Source organism: Vipera berus, assembly GCF_964194415.1.
Source record: "Vipera berus genome assembly, chromosome: W".
Lineage (NCBI taxonomy): Eukaryota > Metazoa > Chordata > Lepidosauria > Squamata > Viperidae > Vipera > Vipera berus.
The window spans coordinates 28,633,414-28,653,037 of record NC_138210.1 but is presented as its reverse complement, the minus strand read 5'-3'; positions in this window follow the sequence as shown (position 1 = coordinate 28,653,037).

Below are 19,624 nucleotides of genomic sequence, written 5' to 3'. Positions count from 1 at the left end.
AGACTGATAGCCGGTTGATGAAGCCCACCCCAATTCCCTCCCCACCCTCCCATTCCCACCACTCCCTAACCCTTTAAAACAACCGGCTAAAAACATACAAGGGGCCTCTTAATGCATTTCCACCAGAGGCCCCTATTTAAGCCCAGCCACCTCTCGGGGTCCCAACAATTGGGCCCGTCCTTGAGGGAAGTAAGGGACATGGCGACAGGTCGTATCCAGGAGGGAGGAGCCCCCCTGAGAGCATACAAGTCCGTGCTAGAATATTGTCAGAATATTGTATACGAACAATATTGTAGAATATTGTATACGAACCATAATAACAGCTGCGTAGGGTAATAAATCAATGAGAAGATAGATAACTAAAGTGATGTTATAAGCCAGGATGCGCATATTACCAGAAAAGACTGATAAACAAAATACATACTTGGTTCTACATATCATAACTGCAGCAAGAATAAGCTATGCACAATGCTGGAAAAATGAACAAGTACCATCAGAAGAAGAGCTAATAAAGAAGATATTGGAATGCGCAGAGATGGACAGACTAACTATGAGACTAAAAGACAAAGAAGAAACAGAATATTATGAAAGCTGGAATTTATTTTATAAATGGTTGGAAAAAAGAACCAAAGAGTGAGATTTGTATATGTATTAATGAATTATAAACTCAGTTCACACGTTGTTTGGAAAATTAACATATGTATGTAAAGAATAAAAATAAAATATATATTTGAAGTGCACCCAGAGGCTTCAGCTGGTGCAAAATGCGGCCGCGCGGGTGCTTATGGGAGTATCTCGATACTCCCATGTTACACCACTCCTCCGCGAGCTGCATTGGTTTCCGGTTACCCTCCGGGTGTGATTCAAGGTGCTGGTAATAACCTTTAAAGCCCTACATGGCTTAGGCCCGGGGTACTTGCGAGACCACCTGCTGCCATTATCAACCTCCCATCGCCCGGTTCGCTCCCACAGAGTCGGCCTCCTAAGGGTGCCGTCGGCCAGGCAATGTTGTCTGGCGACCCCCGGGGGAAAGCCTTCTTTGTGGGAGCTCCGACCCTCTGGAATGAACTGCCTCCGGAGCTGCGGATGGCCCCTGACCTTCGGTCTTTCTGCCGTGACCTGAAGACTTGGTTATTCCAACAAGCGGGTCTGGACTGACTATGTTTTTTAAATTTGGCTTTTATTGAGTTAAATTGTCATGTATCTATTACATTTACTGTTTAATTCTTTTTTAAATTTTGTATTCCATGTTTCTTAAAATTTTTTGTTGTGAGCTGCCCTGAGTCCTTAGGGAGAGGGGCGGCATATAAATTCAATAAATCTAATCTAATCTAATCCTCTACGCACAGTAGTGAAGACCCCTGCTAAGTCACTCCGGACACTGACTTTCTACGCACGGGAGAAGAATGGAGAAAAGTTTACTGTTGCTATGGGTGTATTGTATTGCTGCCGCATGTAACAATGTTTCAAAGGAAGTTAAGGGTAACCAAGGGAACGGGACCAAAACCGACGCCTGTGATGCCTGTATAACCAAGGCAAAGCATGGGACCCAAACGATCAATACTCTGGTGTATCATACCCAAAAGCCTATCAGAGGGGATCACATGTCTACATAACAAGACTATGTATTCCCTGTGTTCACAAGAGGAAAAAAAGATATGTTACAACCCTGAGACCCCCAATTAGGCTTAACTTCTCAATCTATGCAGGTTTGTTTTATGAGGCTAGGGTGGGGCCAAGCAACTACCTTAACTCAACCCTGGTGTTACAAACTGGGAGCCAGAGAGCTGAGATCGCTATTGATTTCTGCCAGGCCATGGATCGAAGCCCCTCGGGGAGAAAAGCCATAACATGTGGGGATGACAGTTGGAGAAAAACATATTGGCACAATCATAAGTATTTATGTGACACAAAGGGCTCATGGATCACAGATGGACATGCATATCTCCCCTGTGCAGGATATGCTGGAAAAACAGCCTGCTCAGGGTGGGAATGTGTTTGTGAATATACTGGGGGAGGATATCAGGGGTGCAGGTATTTGACTAGTGTCCACCGAGTGGCTCAGAGTAATCAAGTGGTACTAGAAGTCAGCCGAGAGATGCCTAGTCGATACGTGTATGCCATAGGAATTGATGGAACAGGGGAGGATCCAAAGACTTATATCACAATCGTAAAACAGGTACTCTATGATGGAGAACAGAAATCTCTAGGATGGTCAGTATACGACACTTTAACCCAAATGGAAAAATCAAAAGACCAATACGAGGTTTCTATGAAAACAACCAATTTATTTCTGTCGTTAGCAGAGGAAATAGCAAAAGCCCTGACTGTAAAGAATTGTTTTGTATGTGGAGGAACGAATATGGGGGAACAGTGGCCATGGGAGGTGATAGAGGCAAACCCGGAAATATATAACAACATGACAAGGGCAGGTAACATCACCCAAAGAACGCATATACAGGTGAAACTCGAAAAATTAGAATATCGTGCAAAAGTTCATTTATTTCAGTAATGCAACTTAAAAGGGGAAACTAATATACTGCTAAGCTTGTAAGCCGCCCTGAGTCTTCGGAGAAGGGCGGGATATAAATGGAATTAAAATAAATAAAATAAATAAAAAATAAATATGAGATAGACTCATTACATGCAAAGCAAGATAGTTCAAGCCGTGATTTGTCATAATTGTGATGATTATGGCATACTTCTTTTGCAATTACCTTTTGAGGCTTTCCCTCCTTATGGAGGGTGTCATTGATGGTTTTCTGCACAACTGTCAGGTCATCAGTCTTCCCCATGATTGTGATTCCTACTGAACCAGACTGAGAGACCATTTAAAGGCTCGGGAACCCTTTGCAGGTGTTATGGATTAATTAGCTGATTAGAGTGGGACACTTTGAGCCTAGAATATTGCACCTTTTCACAATATTCTAATTTTCTGAGATTGTGGATTTGGGGTTTTCATGAGCTGTACGCCATAATCGTCACAATTATGACAAATCACAGCTTGAACTATCTTGCTTTGCATGTAATGAGTCTATCTCATATATTAGTTTCCCCTTTTAAGTTGCATTACTGAAATAAATGAACTTTTGCACGATATTCTAATTTTTCGAGTTTCACCTGTATATGGCATGGTGTGGACTCTCACAACAAATCTGGTTGGCTGAAAACTGCTTTACACAAAAAGGGGATCGGCCAGTGGGAGATCTTAACTGTTTGGGGGAATGGGATGAACGGTATAAAGCGTGGACATTTCCGGGAAATGCCTCTGAGCCTTTAAAGTTTGATATGACCATCATTCCCTTTCTGAACTCCAACAAGGAAGAGGAATGGGTAGCCCCCAGTGACATGTACTGGATATGTAGCACCTTTGCTTATGAGGTTTTGCCTAAGAATTGGTCAGGATCGTGTGTATTGGGTTGGATAAAGCCCTCATTCTTTCTTTTGCCAATACGGTCACGACAGGTGCTTGGTGTGCCAGTCTATGATCAAATGGGAAACCAAAGAAAAAGAGAGGTTGACACAGCCTTCTCTAATTTCCCTTGTATAGAATCCGATTATTATGATAAAATGGGGGATTTGTGGGATTCAGAGAGGATAGTTTGTGTGTATGGCCAGGCAACCTGGGCAGAGGATGGCACTTACGGTTACAGAACACCAATCTATATGATAAACCGTATAATTAGGCTGCAGGCTGCTGTGGATCTGGCAGGGCAACGCCTAGATAAAGCCTTAAACTTGTTAGCTGTAACCACTGATAAAATCAGGACAGCAGTCTATCAAAACAGATTGGCTTTGGATTACCTATTGGCAAAAGAAGGAGTGTGTGGAAAATTCAATCTTTCAAATTGTTGTCTTCAAATTGATGAAACTGGACAGGTAATCAAACAATTAACCACCAAAATGAGGCAATTGACCCACAATGCAGATCAAACCTGGAAGGGTTTTAATTTCCAAGTGTTTTTCAGTGGATGTTTTCCCAAACTCCCAGGGTTACAAGCCATCGTGGCTCTTATAGGACTGATAGCTGCAGGATGTGTGCTGATACCTTGTATCTTGCCTATTTTTACAACAACTGTATCTAATAGCTTAGCTTTGGTTGTTGAAAGAAAAGCTACTGCACAGGTAATGGCAATGTGGGAATATGAAAGGTTACAAACCAAAGACGACCTCTGTTGAGACTCATCGTCACAAGTTGAGATAAGTCTCAAAAGGGGGGAATAAAGAGGAAGTGTACTAAAGTCATTGTGTAAACAAACCTATTCCTGTCCTTAGGTGATCAAGTTAGCCATAATCCTGTTAGCGTAGCTGCACATATTCCCCTGCAACTGTCTTATGCAAACTGTCTTCTGATAAGAATGGGTAAAATTTAACCATATAAGGAACAATGTACAACCGGGAAATAGGGGGGTATAAATATGACTGTTCGTACACCCCTCGGGGTTCAGACCCTTTTTTAAAAAAAATTCCATTTATATCCCGCCCTTCTCCGAAGACTCAGGGCGGCTTACAAGCTTAGCAGTAGCCTTCATCCTTTGTATATGCCTGCTTATTAGGGCTTTCACACACACCCCAAGCGGCATTATTACAAAGTCAGCTTAATTGCCCCCAACAATCTGGGTCCTCATTTTACCTACCTCGGAAGGATGGAAGGCTGAGTCAACCTTGAGCCTGGTGGGATGCGAACCTGCACTAATTGCAGGCAGCTGGTGTTCCTTAAGGAGGCATTAGCCCACTGCTCCACCAAGGCTCTTTGCTTTGTTTAAGCCCTCTGAACCTGCGCAATAAACTTTCCTTTCCTGAAGAGCTGGCATGAGTCTCTTCTTTCTACAACAGGATGGAGTCACTGAAGCAGTAAGCGTGAGTTTAAATGGACTCCAGAAGATGGTAGAGGACAGGAAAGCCTGGAGGAACGGTGTCCATAGGGTCGCGATGGGTCAGACACGACTTCGCAGCTAACAACAACAAAGTTGGTATTTACTCTGCTGCTTCCTTTGAAAAATACATTTAAAATACGCGGCCAGATCAGAGAAATGTGAAATTCCACTAGTTCGTCATGTTCTACTAGCCCCCTTTCACTTGCCTACTTTGGCTGGGGCAGGACACAGTCGCCGTATCTCGGTCTAACCCATGGCTTTTCAACCAGTGGTATGGGTAGCACCTGTGGCACATGGGCACCTGGCAGGTGGTACCTGACCATCCTAGAAAAGTGGTAGCGGGGGAGGGGAATGAGCTGAACCAGTGGCAGCACTGCACAAGCCTGAGCGAGAGATGGCTGGAGCTGCAGGTGTCAGGACCTCAATCCACATCTTAGGAAATAAGAACTCTTGGATGCAAGTTTAGTCCAAAAGGAAAATGTTTACTAGGATGGAATCGATTGTGGCAATACAACACGGAATCTAACAAAGTTACATTTCAATCCTATATAAAGCATTCCCATTTCAGCTCCTCCCCTCATCCATTTGGTCAGGCGTCGGGCCCTTCCATGGGAAAGGGAACTCTCCTTGGTTTTATGGTTATTGCTTTCCTTTTTAGTTGTAAATGAAGATGCAATCCAGATCTGTCTCTCCCCCTCCCTCCCCCAGTTCAAATGTTCCCTGTTGTTTGAAGATCGCCTAAAGTCTATCCTCTCCCCCCCCCTTCGGAGAGATGGCAGGATCCCCAGAATAAGCACATTGTTCTACCTATACATTTATGAAATGTGATATAAATGGATTCTGACATTCGGCTCTCCTTTCAGAAAAAAGATGAGTCCATCTGTGGGGAAAGAAAACATATAAATGTTAGCCTGGTTTGTTCGGATATTCTGTATGAAACCTCTTAAGCAACTTAGGTGCTTTAACATGGAGTTTGTTAACTCACTCATTTTCTGAGGAGGGGAGGTGTTTCCATGCCACTAAATATTGTATCGTTCCATGGTGTTTTCTGGAATCTAAGATTTCTTTCACTTCAAAATGTTGTTCTCCTTCCACCATGATGGGGGGTGGTGGTGGTGGGATTTTTGCTCGTAGTGGTGATTGTTGTTCTCTCTTTAATAGACTGCAGTGGAAGGTTGGGTGTATTCGTCTAAGATTTTGGGGTAGTTCTAATTCAACTGTTACTGGGTTTATGATTCTTTTAATTGGAAAGGGTCCAATATATTTTGGTCCTAGTTTTTTACAGGGTTGGAGTGATTTCAGGTATTTTGTGGATAAATATACCATCTCTCCTACCCTAAATGGTGTGGGATCGGTTCTTTTTTTGTCTGCCTGTGTCTTGTATGCTTTTCTGGCATCTTCCAACGCTTTCCTAATGATTGGCCATGTATTTTGTAATTGAGCAATCCATTCCTTCAGATCAGGGATAACCGGTTCTTTTGGGGTTAGTTCTGGTATTGGGTTGAAACTCTGGCCTGTAGCTACTTGAAAAGGAGTGTAACCTGTGCTTGAGTGGACTGCATTATTATATGCTACTTCTGCAAAAGGCAGTAGGTCCGCCCAGTCGGACTGCTGAAAATTAATAAAGCATCTCAGATATTGTTCAAGTATATTATTAAGTCTTTCAGAAGCTCCGTCTGTCTGAGGATGGTGACTAGATGACAGTCCTTGGGTGGTTCCTAAGAGGGATAAAAATTCTTTCCAAAATGCCGACGTAAATTGCACCCCTCTGTCAGATATGATGCGTTGTGGTACCCCGTGCAATCTGTAAATATGCTGTACAAAAGGTTTTGCTAATGCTTTTGCGGTCGGGATTTTTTGGCAAGGTATGAAATGTACTTGCTTAGAGAACAGATCTGTGACAGTCCAGACTACGGTGTTTCCATTACTTTCTGGCAGTTCTACGATAAAATCCATGGCTATTTCTTTCCATGGGGCTGAGGGGTTTGCCACTGGTTGTAACAGACCTGGCGGTTTCCCTTGCAGTCTTTTGGCCATCGCGCAAATTTGACAGCTACCCACATAGCTTTCTATGTCCTTTTTCATAGATGGCCACCAAAATTGCCTTTTAGTTAAGTGTAGGGTTTTTACAAAGCCAAAGTGTCCTGCTGATTTTGTATCATGGCACAGTTGCATGAAATTGATTCTCTGTGTGGCAGGTATATATAGCTTCTCCCCCACCCATGGCAGTCCATCTTTAATTGTGCACACATGTCTATTTTTCTGGAACCATTCATCACTTTCCAAAGACTTCCTGAATTCTATTCCAGTTTGGCTATCTACCTTCGGCTTCATTTTTTCTTGTGCCCTGGTGGTGACTGGTGCTGCCAGTTGTTGTTCCGGTACAAGTGGTTTAAAGTCAGTAACTCTTGTGCTGTTATATTGGGGCATGCGGGATAATGCATCTGCCAGGAAGTTCTTCCCCCCTGGTAAGTGTTTGAGAGTGAAATTGAATCGGTGAAAATGTTGGGACCAGCGGGCTTGCTTAGGAGTGAGCTTCCTGGGCGTTTTTAGTGCTTCCAAATTTTTGTGGTCTGTCCAGACCTGGAAAGGTATTTTATTTCCTTCTAAAAATTGGCGCCATGTTAGTAATGCCCACCTCAATGAGAATGCCTCTTTTTCCCATATTGGCCAGCGTTGTTCTGTTTCTGTGAGGTTTCTGGATGTGTATGCGCATGGTTGCAACGTCCCCCCATCATTTTCTTGTAATAGTACGGCTCCTACCGCTACATCACTTGCATCTGCCTGTATTACAAAAGGTTTGTCGGGATCTGGGTGTTTTAGGACAGGTTCAGCAGAAAAAAGTCTCTTTAGCCTCTCAAATGCTGCTTGACATTCCATTGACCATTTCAGAGGCTGGCTGGGTTTCACGGGTGACCCCCCCTTCGTTTTCAACAAATTTGTGAGGGGCATGGCTATTTGGCCAAATGCGGGGATGAATTGGCGGTAGAAATTTGCAAACCCCAGGAAACTTTGTAATTGCTTCCGTGTGCGGGGGGGCGCTCACTCTAGTACTGCCCTGACCTTCTCAGGGTCCATTTCGATGCTCTCTGGAGATATGCGATACCCCAGGTAGTCGATTTTTTCCTGATGGAATTCACACTTCGATAATTTAGCATATAAATGGGCAGCTTGCAACTTCTTCAGGACTGCTCTGACTAGTTTGATATGTTCCTCTTTGGTTTCTGTGAAGATAAGGATGTCATCGAGGTAAACCAGGACCCCCTTATATAGGTGCTCTCTCAGCACGTCATTAATTAATTGCATAAAGACTGCGGGGGCCCCTTGCAGTCCGAATGGCAATACTTTGAATTGATAGCACCCCATTGGGCAGTTGAATGCAGTCTTCCATTCGTCTCCTTCCTTAATCCTAATACGGTAGTATGCTTCCCTCAGGTCTAGTTTGGTAAAAATCTTTCCTTTCGATAGGTGGGATAGCATATCCTTCATTAGGGGAAGGGGGTACAGATTACATTCACTAATTGTGTTCAAATTTCTGTAGTCCACAACCAAGCGAAAAGACCCATCCTTCTTCTCCCTGAACAGAACCGGGGCGGCCACTTTGGGTTTGGCAGGCTCAATAAATCCTCTTTCTAAGTTTTTCTTTATGAATCTTTCCATTTCTGCCATTTCCCTTGGGCTCATGGCATACATCCTGGGTTTTGGGAGTTTTGCCCCAGGTTTGAATTCTATGGTGCAGTCTGTGGGGCGGTGGGGGGGAAGCTCATCTGCTCTTTCCTCACTGAAAACCTCAGCCAGGTCCCTGTATTCTTCCGGTATCTCTGGTAACCCCTTCTCTTTCCCCACGGCTGCTGTCTCCTCCCTCTGGGTTGGGGGGGTGCTTTTGGAGTCTAAGTTCTTCTGCCCCCCCCCTTTGGGAAATTGAGTTCTGCTGTCCTCCAGTTTATCCCGGGGTTCCATTTCTTCAGCCATTCCAGTCCTAGAATCATTGGGCATTCCATGCCTGGGGCCACTATAAACGTTATGTCCTTCTCATGGGGCCCCAGTGATAGGTGGATTGGTAAAGTGGCTAGGGTGGCTGGTCCTCCCCCTGCTATTGTTCCATCTAATTGACTAAAAGAGATTGGTTGTTTTAGCTTCCTCACTGGGATGCTCAATCTCTCCACCAGCATTGGGCTGATAAGGCAGTGGATGCACCCAGAGTCTATCAGAGCTTTTATTTTGGCTGCTTCAGGCATAGGGGAAGCTAATATAGTCACTGTCTTAAGTATGGGTGGAAGGGGTCCACTTACCAATGGTTCTCCCTCTGAGCTGTCTTCCGAGTTGTCCACCGTCCCTGCGGTGCAGGCCGGAGTCCAATCCCAGTTCCTGGCAGGAATTGTGGACTCTACAGCCTCTGTCCCCTTCATGGAAGATTCTTTTGTGTTGCCTTGGGGCTTCCCCGGCTTCTTGGAGGATGATGCCTCTGGTTTTCGTGGGGGGGCTTTTGAACGACATTCTGCAGCACGGTGGCCCTCTCTCCCGCAGTTGAAGCAACCTGTTGATTTTTTGGCTGTGGTGGTGGTTTTTCCCCCTCGTGTGTTCGCTCGGGTGGCAGGCGGCCCCATGGTTTTCCTCTGCGGTGTCTCTTCAATAGGTCTATTTCCACTTCCTCCGCCAGGATGTACCAGTCGTCGAGATGGGGTGGGTCTCCTCGAGGCAGGCAAGCATCATACAGGTCGTAGTTTAGACCGTCTTTGAAATGGCTGAGGAGGATGTCTTCTGGCCAGTTCAGCTTGCTGGCAATGGCTCGGAATTCTTGGGTATAATCAGCCACTGCTCGCCTGCCCTGCCTCACCGTTTTGATTCTCTCCCGGGCCTTACGGTCAGCCAAAGGATCCTCGAACCGCCGCCTCAAAGATGACATGAATCGGTTGAAGTCGTTGAGTTCTGGGGCGTTGGAGTCATGCAAGTTCACCACCCAGTCTGCAGCCGTCCCGTCCAGGGCAGATTGCACAATTCGGATGCGTGCTTTGTCACTGGGGATGTCCTGTCCGTACTCTTCCATGTAGCTGAGGACTTGGGTTAGGAAAAATCCCAGTCGTGATGGCTCCCCCATGAATTTGACTTCCAGGGGCGGGAGTCTTTGCCTGGAGCGTTGTCTGCGCCGGGGCCGGTATCGCTCCTCATCCTGATCCCCGTCTGTGGTTCTGGGGTGGGTGGGTACTGCTGAGGCAGCAATTCCTGTTCCATTGGACAGCCCCGGGGTTTCAGGTGTTGGATCCCCTCCGTTACCTTTCCAGTTGCGTCCCCAGGCGCTGCCTCTGTTGCGATTTTCAGCTCTCTCCTCCCTCAGTGAGCTCAGAGTTGCTTTCATCAGATCAATGGCCTTTTCCAGGATCCGCTCCTCCTCACTGGCGTGCGGGGAACTCTCCATCTCTTGCCTCCATTCCGGTTGGTGGTTACTCTGCCTCAGGGTCGCTTCTCCCGAAGCCTTTTCCCACTCACTTTTCCTTCCAACGCCCATCGACCATCAGGGTTTTCGGTCGTACTGCTCCGCCGCTTCTTACCCGGGGGAATATGCTGCTTCAGCTTCCCATTGTCTCTGGGATTCCATTTGGGGGGAAGACTCCCCCTCCATGGGGCTTCCCTCCTCTCTTGCTTCGTCGCCAGACATTGTATTTGTTGCAAAGTCCCCCGGTAAGGTTTTCCCTTCCAGGTTGACTCTTAAAGCAGATTCCGTCTACTGTCAGGACCCACCTCAATCCACATCTTAGGAAATAAGAACTCTTGGATGCAAGTTTAGTCCAAAAGGAAAATGTTTACTAGGATGGAATCGATTGTGGCAATACAAGACGGAATCTAACAAAGTTACATTTCAATCCTATATAAAGTATTCCCATTACAGCCCCTCCCCTCATCCATTTGGTCAGATGTCAGGCCCTTCCATGGGAAAGGGAACTCTCCTTGGTTTTATGGTTATTGCTTCCTTTTTTGTTCAAATGTTCCATGTTGTTTGAAGATGCCTAAAGTCTATCCTCTCCCCCCCCCCTTCGGAGAGATGGCAGAATCCCCAGAATAAGCACATTGTTCTACCTATACATTTATGAAATGTGATATAAATGGATTCTGACAACGAAATTGCTGGAACAATATGGTGATGTAGCAGGTTTGATAATAAATAGAGAAAAAACTAAAGTTTTGACAAAAAACCTAACAGAAAAACAGAAAATGCAACTTGAAAAAAACAAACCTTCAAATAGTCAAAAAAGTTAAGTATTTGGGAATTTACTTAACAGCAAGATGTGCAACAATAAAAGAGGATAACTATGTAAAATTACTAAAACAAATAAAACTGGACTTAGAAAACTGGAAAAACGGCATCCCTTCCTATGGTATGGGAAGAATAAAGCCCATAGATACTTTCAGAACCATACCATAAGAAACGCACTTCTATCTGTCTGTTCATTGTAGAGCCCCATTGTTTTCAAGTCTTTTTCATATTTTGTTTGAATTTGTAAATATGGCCACCATACTAAATCAATACCTTGTTGATATAGATAGGTCTTGTCTAGATTTCAATCTTCCTTCATTATCCAATAAGTCCTTATATGTTACAAGTTTATCATAATTAATTAAGTTTGGGTAAGCAAAAGCTTCCATTGTTGAAAGCCATTCAGGTATCTTAATATAAGTTTTTTTCCTTTATTTTTTCCCATTCTAATAGAAGTGCGTTTCTTATGGTATGGTTCTGAAAGTATCTATGGGCTTTATTCTTCCCATACCATTGTAGCTATTCTCCCCAGCATTGAAAGTTGGACGTTTTTCCAGTTTTCTAAGTCCAGTTTTCTTGTATATTTTGGAATCTTAGGAAATACGATGCCCGCTCCATTTCTATGGTCATCAAAGAATCTTCACGTTCTCCATTTATTTGGATGAGTTTTTGGTTTTCATCTTTCAGGTCTGCTATTTGATGGTCAACCTCTGTTGACTTATGTTCCATTTTTTGGATTCTTTGCTGGTTTTCTGCAATCATCTTTTGAAGTCTGCCAATTGAGAATCTATGTTGTTTATTTTTTGGTTCATTTTGTCTAGGTCACTTTTCAACTCTTCATGGTTTTTAGTTGCTGTGGCGGACTGGGCAGCGTTGGCATCAAAAATTGCTTGTAAGATAGCTTGGGTATCCTTCTGTTGGGTATCGGTCTTCTCCTGTTGTAACATTGTAGTTATTGATTTCTGGTAGACTGGGCTTGCAGACGTTGAGGCAGGAGCAGAAGAGCCATTTTTTCCAAATTTGGATAAATTAGAAATACTCATCTTTTTCTTCAAATCGTATAGTATCTCCGCCCAATGGTTAAGTTTTGTAATCCAGGGAGCTCCTAATAATTAGGAGAGATGAACCATCAAAAACAGTAGAGGTAGTAAAAAGTAAAGGGAACCAAAAAAAAAGAAGTCCCAAAAAGGTAGCACATGAGCAAAGGGGAAAAAAGAAAACAATAATAATAAAAAAGCAAAGGTAAAGATAAAAATAGTGATAATAATAAAAAGTGAGAATAGAGGGAGCCAAAAAAGCAGTATGTTGAAAAATAGTGGAGCAAAAAGAGGAGATGCCCCCAAAATAAAAATAAGGAAAAGAGCCCACAAAAGGCTAATAATAAAAGGAGGTAAAAAAAATTCAATAAGAAATATAGTAAAAGTAATATGAGTGATATAAATTGGTCAATCCAAGTTATAATCCAAAAAGTTATATTCAGAAGCAGGTAGTAACAATTCCAAATCTCTGTGTACTTATAGTCCAGGGGAATCAAATAGCTTCAAGGACAAACTTGTTTAAGCAATAATCTTCAAAACCGAACAGGCCGAAAAGACCAGAGGGAGTCCTTTTTCCTTTCGAAAACAGAGATGCCGAAGACTTTCAGGGCAATGTCTGGGCGAATAGCCAAATTCCAGTGTGAGATAAAGCCATTCAAGAAGGGTGGGATAAATTTTCAAGTTTCACCACTAGATGGGATTATCTATCCAGTCCCACCCTTTGCAGGGAAAATAAAATAGAAGGAGCGAGGGGGGGGATAAAACCTTTCAAGTTTAAAAAGAATTAAAAATTAAAAGCTAAAAGGAAAAATAAAAAGTAAAAATCATAGTGGCTTTCACACACAGGCCCAATTTTATAGAAGCAAAAGCTTTCCCAAGCTTCTAGCCAAAAACAGCCCTGTGATAAAGTAGCATTTTCACTTTGCCAGAAGCTTAAACCTCAGCTTGTAAATTGGAAGGGGGGGATAAAAGAGGATTCCACCCCCCTCCCTCGAGTAAGGGCATCCCTTTCAATGTGTATTCTCCATTGTGTGCTTGCTTATTTCCAATTGCTGATTATCCCAGAACTGGCAAAGTGGGAAAAAGGGCTACAGAATATGTCCCCCTTTTCCCCAGCTGCCGGGAGCATGGACCCTCCCCACCATTGTGCTTGTTTGGCTACGAGGAGACAGAAGGAGGGTTTGTGCTGTTTGATGTGGTACATTTTGCGTCAGGATCAGAATGATTTTTCTGCGTTAGGACCAAGGAAATAAAGTTTGACTTGCTTTTGCTTAATACAATTTAAGATGTAATAAAGCATGTGCATTTGGAACTCCTCGCTACTGCAAAAGAGGTGACAAGTTATTGTTAAATGTGCATACTAAATTTGTTGTCCTTTTGCTTGGAGCAAAGGAAAAGAAGGCAAAGTGTTTTTTATAGAAGAGCCAGTTTGGTCTAGTCATTAAGGCACCAGGCTAGAAAGTGTGAGACTGTGGGTTCAAGTCCTACCTTAGCTATGAACGCCAGCTGGATGACTTTGAGCCAGTCATTCTCTCTAAACCCTAGGAAGGAGATACTGGCAGGCCACTTCTGAAAAATGTGCCAAGAAGATGAGAAACATAAGAAAGATCAGGGGAGAAATCCTAGCATAATGTTTTGGGGTTTCTTTTTCTTTTTTTAAGGAAAATGTTATGAACAGTGATAGAAGTAAAGGAAAGGTCTTCAAAATTTAATATTGAAAGAGAAATTTAAAATTGAATTTGCTGCAGTGGAAACTTACTGAGTGGAGAAACAAGCTTATAATAGATGGGAACCAGGAAAGGATAGCATAAAGGAAGGATGTAAGAGAAACACGTAGGCAAAATTGTTATCTGGGTCTTCAGAATGGGAAAAGGAGCTGTAAGCGAAGATAACTAGCAAAACAGGAAAAAACCTATTTTTCTAAGAAGTCATAAAAAAGGGGGGGCCAGAACTCAGGCAACTGAGCATGTGCAATTAGTTGATTAATATTAACTGACACACCTTGCATAAATGATCTCCTAATTTTAATGTACATGTGATGTATGATTTAGTATGTAGCAGGAAATATGTAGGAGGCGGTCGGAAAGAGTGTAACCTCATAGTACCTCAGCCAATGGGGAAAGAGGAGGGATGTGGCGGCCGGGACAGGGCTGTATAAAGAAGGGAATATTTTGGGTTGAAACTTTGGAGAGAACCAAGCTTTGATAGCTTCTCTCCCCACTTATTGCAATAAATGAAACAAAAGACTTTCACTGTGTTTTGGCTGGTTATTGGTCAGGCGAGCTTGCCTCTGGTCATGAAGGAAAGTAGCCAGGAGCACATAACAACAGTTTCCTACTCTCTTCCATTGTGTTCTTTGGTGACCTGGTTTCCTTTTACCACTAACTTTTCCAAGCGAATACATACAGAGTACATAGTACGTAAGATGTATGCTTTTTATCTCCCAAACAGTGATTCTCCTAGCAGTGTCCATTTTATTAAGTCTTCTTTCTTCTCAGGTTTATGTTGACGTTCTAATGCATAAAGTATCTTTTCCATATTTATTGTTGTATCCAAATCTTGTGAGGTTTTTCTTGTTTATATTAAGTTGTAATTCCCTTCATTTGTGACTTCGCCAATTACAGGTGAAACTCGAAAAATTAGAATATCGTGCAAAAGTTCATTTATTTCAGTAATGCAACTTAAAAGGGGAAACTAATATATGAGATAGACTCATTACATGCAAAGCAAGATAGTTCAAGCTCTGATTTGTCATAATTCTGATGATTATGGCTTACAGCTCATGAAAACCCCAAATCCACAATCTCAGAAAATTAGAATATTGTGAAAAGGTGCAATATTCTAGGCTCAAAGTGTCCCACTCTAATCAGCTAATTAATCCATAACACCTGCAAAGGGTTCCTGAGCCTTTAAATGGTCTATCAGTCTGGTTCACTAGCAGTCACAATCATGGGGAAGACTGCTGACCTGACAGTTGTGCAGAAAACCATCATTGACACCCTCCATAAGGAGGGAAAGCCTCAAAAGGTATTTGCAAAAGAAGCTGGATGTTCCCAAAGTGCTGTATCAAAGCACATTAATAGAAAGTTATGTGGAAGGGAAAAGTGTGAAGAAAAAGGTGCACAAGCAGCAGGGATGACCGCAGCCTGGAGAGGATTGTCAGGAAAAGGCCATTCAAAAGTGTTGGGGACTTTCACAAGGAGTGGACTGAGGCTGGAGTCAGTGCATCAAGAGCCACCACACACAGACAGAACCTGGACATGGGCTTCAAATGTCGTATTCCTCTTGTCAAGCTGCTCCTGAACAACAAACAACGTCAGAAGCGTCTTACCTGGGCTAAAGAAAAACAGACCTGGTCTGTTGCTCAGTGGTCCAAAGTCCTCTTTTCTGATGAGAGCAACTTTTACATCTCATTTGGAAACCAAGGACCCAGAGTCTGGAGGAAGAATGGAGAGGCACACAGTGCAAGATGCTTGAAGTCCAGTGTGAAGTTTCCACAGTCTGTGTTGATTTGGGGAGCCATGTCATCTGCTGGTGTTGGTCCACTGTGCTTCATTAAGTCCAGGGTCAACGCAGCCGTCTACCAGGAGATTTTGGAGCACTTCATGCTTCCTTCCGCAGACGAGCTTTATGGGGATGCTGACTTCATTTTCCAGCAGGACCTGGCACCTGCCCACACTGCCAAAAGCACCAAAACCTGGTTCAATGACCGTGGGATTACTGTGCTTGATTGGCCAGCAAACTCGCCGGACCTGAACCTCATAGAGAATCTATGGGTCATTGCCAAGAGAAAGATGAGAGACATGAGACCGAACAATGCAGAAGAGCTGAAGGCCGCTACTGAAGCATCCTGGTCTTCCATAACACCTCAGCAGTGCCACAGGCTGATAGCTTCCATGCCACGCTGCATTGAGGCAGTAATTGCTGCAAAAGGGGCCCAAACCAAGTACTGAGTGAATGCATGCTTATACTTTTCAGAGGTCCAATATTGTTCTATGTACACTCCTTGTTTTATTGATTGCATGTAATATTCTAATTTTCTGAGATTGTGGATTTGGGGTTTTCATGAGCTGTACGCCATAATCATCACAATTATGACAAATTATTACTGAAATAAATGAACTTTTGCACAATATTCTAATTTTTCGAGTTTCACCTGTAAGTCATTTTTTTCTAGTTCACATTTTGTTATCTGATTTGTTTGTTCATTCTTTACCATCATTGTTTGGATGTTTTTTTATTGTAAATTTAAGTTAGAAGTGCATTCATTTATGTTATCAAAGTTATGTTTAATCTCCTTGTGGTTTAACGCTATTGTGATTTGTATCTGTGGTAGCATTGCATAAATGTCTTCTTGGAGAGTATTTGTCTTGTCTTGAAATGTTGCTTCTAGAGGTCTTTGATCTTTGAGGCTGAATCCTTCAGGAGTAGATATTAAGTGTGGTTTTCTATCATTTTTTGATGAATATGTCATATCCATGTTGTCTCCCCATTTCGAGTAATGCATCATAAGTGCCATAGTCTCTGTAATTAGCCTTGTCAAGCTGGCCAAAACTCAAAAAGCAAACAGTCCAATTTTGTATAGTTCTTGTCTTTATATATAATGTTTATAATCCACTGTAATTTTCAATTGTAAAGGCTTCAGTAAAATCAATGTTTTATAACAATTCTTTCTTTCAAGAGTCAATTGTCAACCAGTCAGAATTGCAATTCAATATATTTAGCCACCTTAAATCCTTCCTGTAACTTCTCCTCTCAAAAATTAGTCATAAATCAAAGTTTTTAAATTTAGTCCACAATCAAAGTATTTCTTTTCCTTCAAACACTTTTCAATCTTATAGCTGGCCCAGTATACAATCTCTTCTTTGTTCCCTGGCAACTATCTTCTTAAAGGTTATTAGAGTTCATGGGAACAGATTTTTCTTTGTTTCTGGGCATTGACTTTAATGTGCTATATTCTAATTGTCCACTAGATGTCAGCAAATATTTGTTTTCCAGCTCTTTCAGACAAGAAGTTTTGATTATTGGCTTCTGGTTTGCGTGCGCGGCGCTTCCGGACGTCCAGGAACAGCCTGCTTCCTGCTGTCCGTTTCTTTCTTTTTTGGAGGACCCTAAAAAGGGTCAAAAATCACCCTGGAGGGGCGATTACCCTCTGCTGGAATCCGGAATCATCTCCTTTGGCCTGAAGAAGAAGAGACCAGGCATAAAGATTGCCAATCATTAAGCCGCTCCCTGCCGAAAGCCAAAGTACTACCTAGCACTAAGAAGCAATCTGGAGGACCTGGGTGAGCTTTTACCTTTCTTATTCCCTAACCATCTTTCTGTGGGACTTTCCTGAAAACCTCTTTCCCCATTTTTTGAGAAAACGGTGAATATCTACTCTGGGAACAAATCTTAAAGCCTCAAAGCTACAAAAGAACTTTAATTAATTCAGCAAATAAATTAAGTAATTTCATCTGTATTTACTAAAAAGCTTCTATTTGTTGTTGGGAATCCACTACCCTATCTTTTCTCTAAACTGTGAATTAAGGAAAAAAATTGGACCAATCCCACAAAAGTTCTGTATTAATTTGGAAAAAGAAAAGAAAAGAAAATTTCTACATTGCATGTTAAATGTTACTGATGACATCTTGTGGCGAAACCTGGTACAGCAAGTAAATTTCCTTTTTTTGTTGTGAGAGCTCACTAAATAACAGAGCTGTCCTTGACACTAAGATAAGGGTGGGAACACCTGGCACTGAATACAACTCTTCAGGAGGTGGAAAATCTATGACTATTATTGTTTTAATAGCCTCCATGGAAGATTTAACTGCAAACAACAACGAAATGGATGAATACATCCCACCACTTGATTATAAACTGATATTGGACACGATTTTGGCAATGACAGAGCAAACTAAAGCCAAATTGCAAGAAAAATCTGACAACTTAAAGCCACCAAATCAAATTTTGATTTTAAATGAGGAAAAGATAACCCAAAACCAAATAGAAGAAGTGGAAACTAATACTAAAATAGGAGATTTCAAAGAACAACAAAAGCAACCTACAGAACACCTTAAAGTCCAAACTTTAATGGCAACTACAAAACTTGCAACCCAAGAAGCAGCAGCACCTGAAGAAAACAACACCAAGAGTGAAGATACTAAAGGCCTCCAAATATACTATATTGAGAATTCAATTAATCAAAGGAAAATCATAATACCAGCTACTACTTTCTGCCTAGCCCAGATAGAATTGGAAGAACAAAAAGATTTGACTGATTTAATGACAACTATATTATATCAACCATCAACAACTGAATTATCAAAGGAAAAATACAATGGTTACAAAGGAGACATCTTCCTTGCAAAACTGACATTTGGATACGCTCCCTGGATTCAAATAAGGGGTATAGGAAGAAAGGAAGATACATTTGACATTTTAAAGATGCCAAGAGGGAAGCATGATTGGCACAAAAGGAAGGCAAGAGTTAGATTTTAAAAAAACTGAACTTGTTTCTCTTTTGGGATTCCTAAAGATAGACTATGGATTAAAGAGAATCTCTAAAAAATATAACTGATTTTACATTTAGATTTTAGATCTGTAAAGGTAAACAAATGTAAGCGTTTAGAATATAACTCCGAACTATATCTTAGAATTTGGAATGACATATCAAAAGATAGTATTTTAATAATTGATGTACAGTCAAGATGACTTATAGAATATTCAGTGGTTACTTTTGAATCATAGTATAGAACCTAGAATTTTATATATAAAAGATAGTATTTTAATAATTGTTGAATGGTTAAGGCAAAAACATATTTCTAATAACTGGTGATTTGTTAAGATGAAAATTAGACTTTAATGGTAAAACATAAGAATGCTTTGTAATGAACAATCTAGGTTTTGTAGACAAAAGAAGTATTCTTTATTGAAATAGGGAATTGTGGGTTACCCCAAAATTAAGCTTTTTCCTATATACTATAGGCCACTTTAGAATATCCTATTGCAGTTAGATAAAATTTAAAAACAGGATATTGATATGTATTACTGAAAATATACTTTAAGTTTTGTTGATTGACTAGGTTACAGCTAGAAATGTACTAACTTGCCTATTTTGACTATGTAATAACTAAGGAAAGTAGAGAGGGCATCTCTGTTGATGTAACCTGAACTATTTACAGCTGGTTATTTCTTATTTTAACTACCCAACCACCATATTGTTTCACAAATACATGTACATGTAAATATTAAAAAATCAATAAAACTTGTCTATAAAAACAGTTCTGATTATTATTATTATTATTATTATTATTATTATTATTATTATTATTATTATTATTATTATTATTATTATTATTATTATTATTTCATCAAAATGCTTTAGAATATAATCTTAGCAGGGTTTTTTAGTTTCTAAGTTTGATCAGTTTGTAGTATTTTTAATTTAATTTCAATATGTTTCTTTCCTCCTTAAA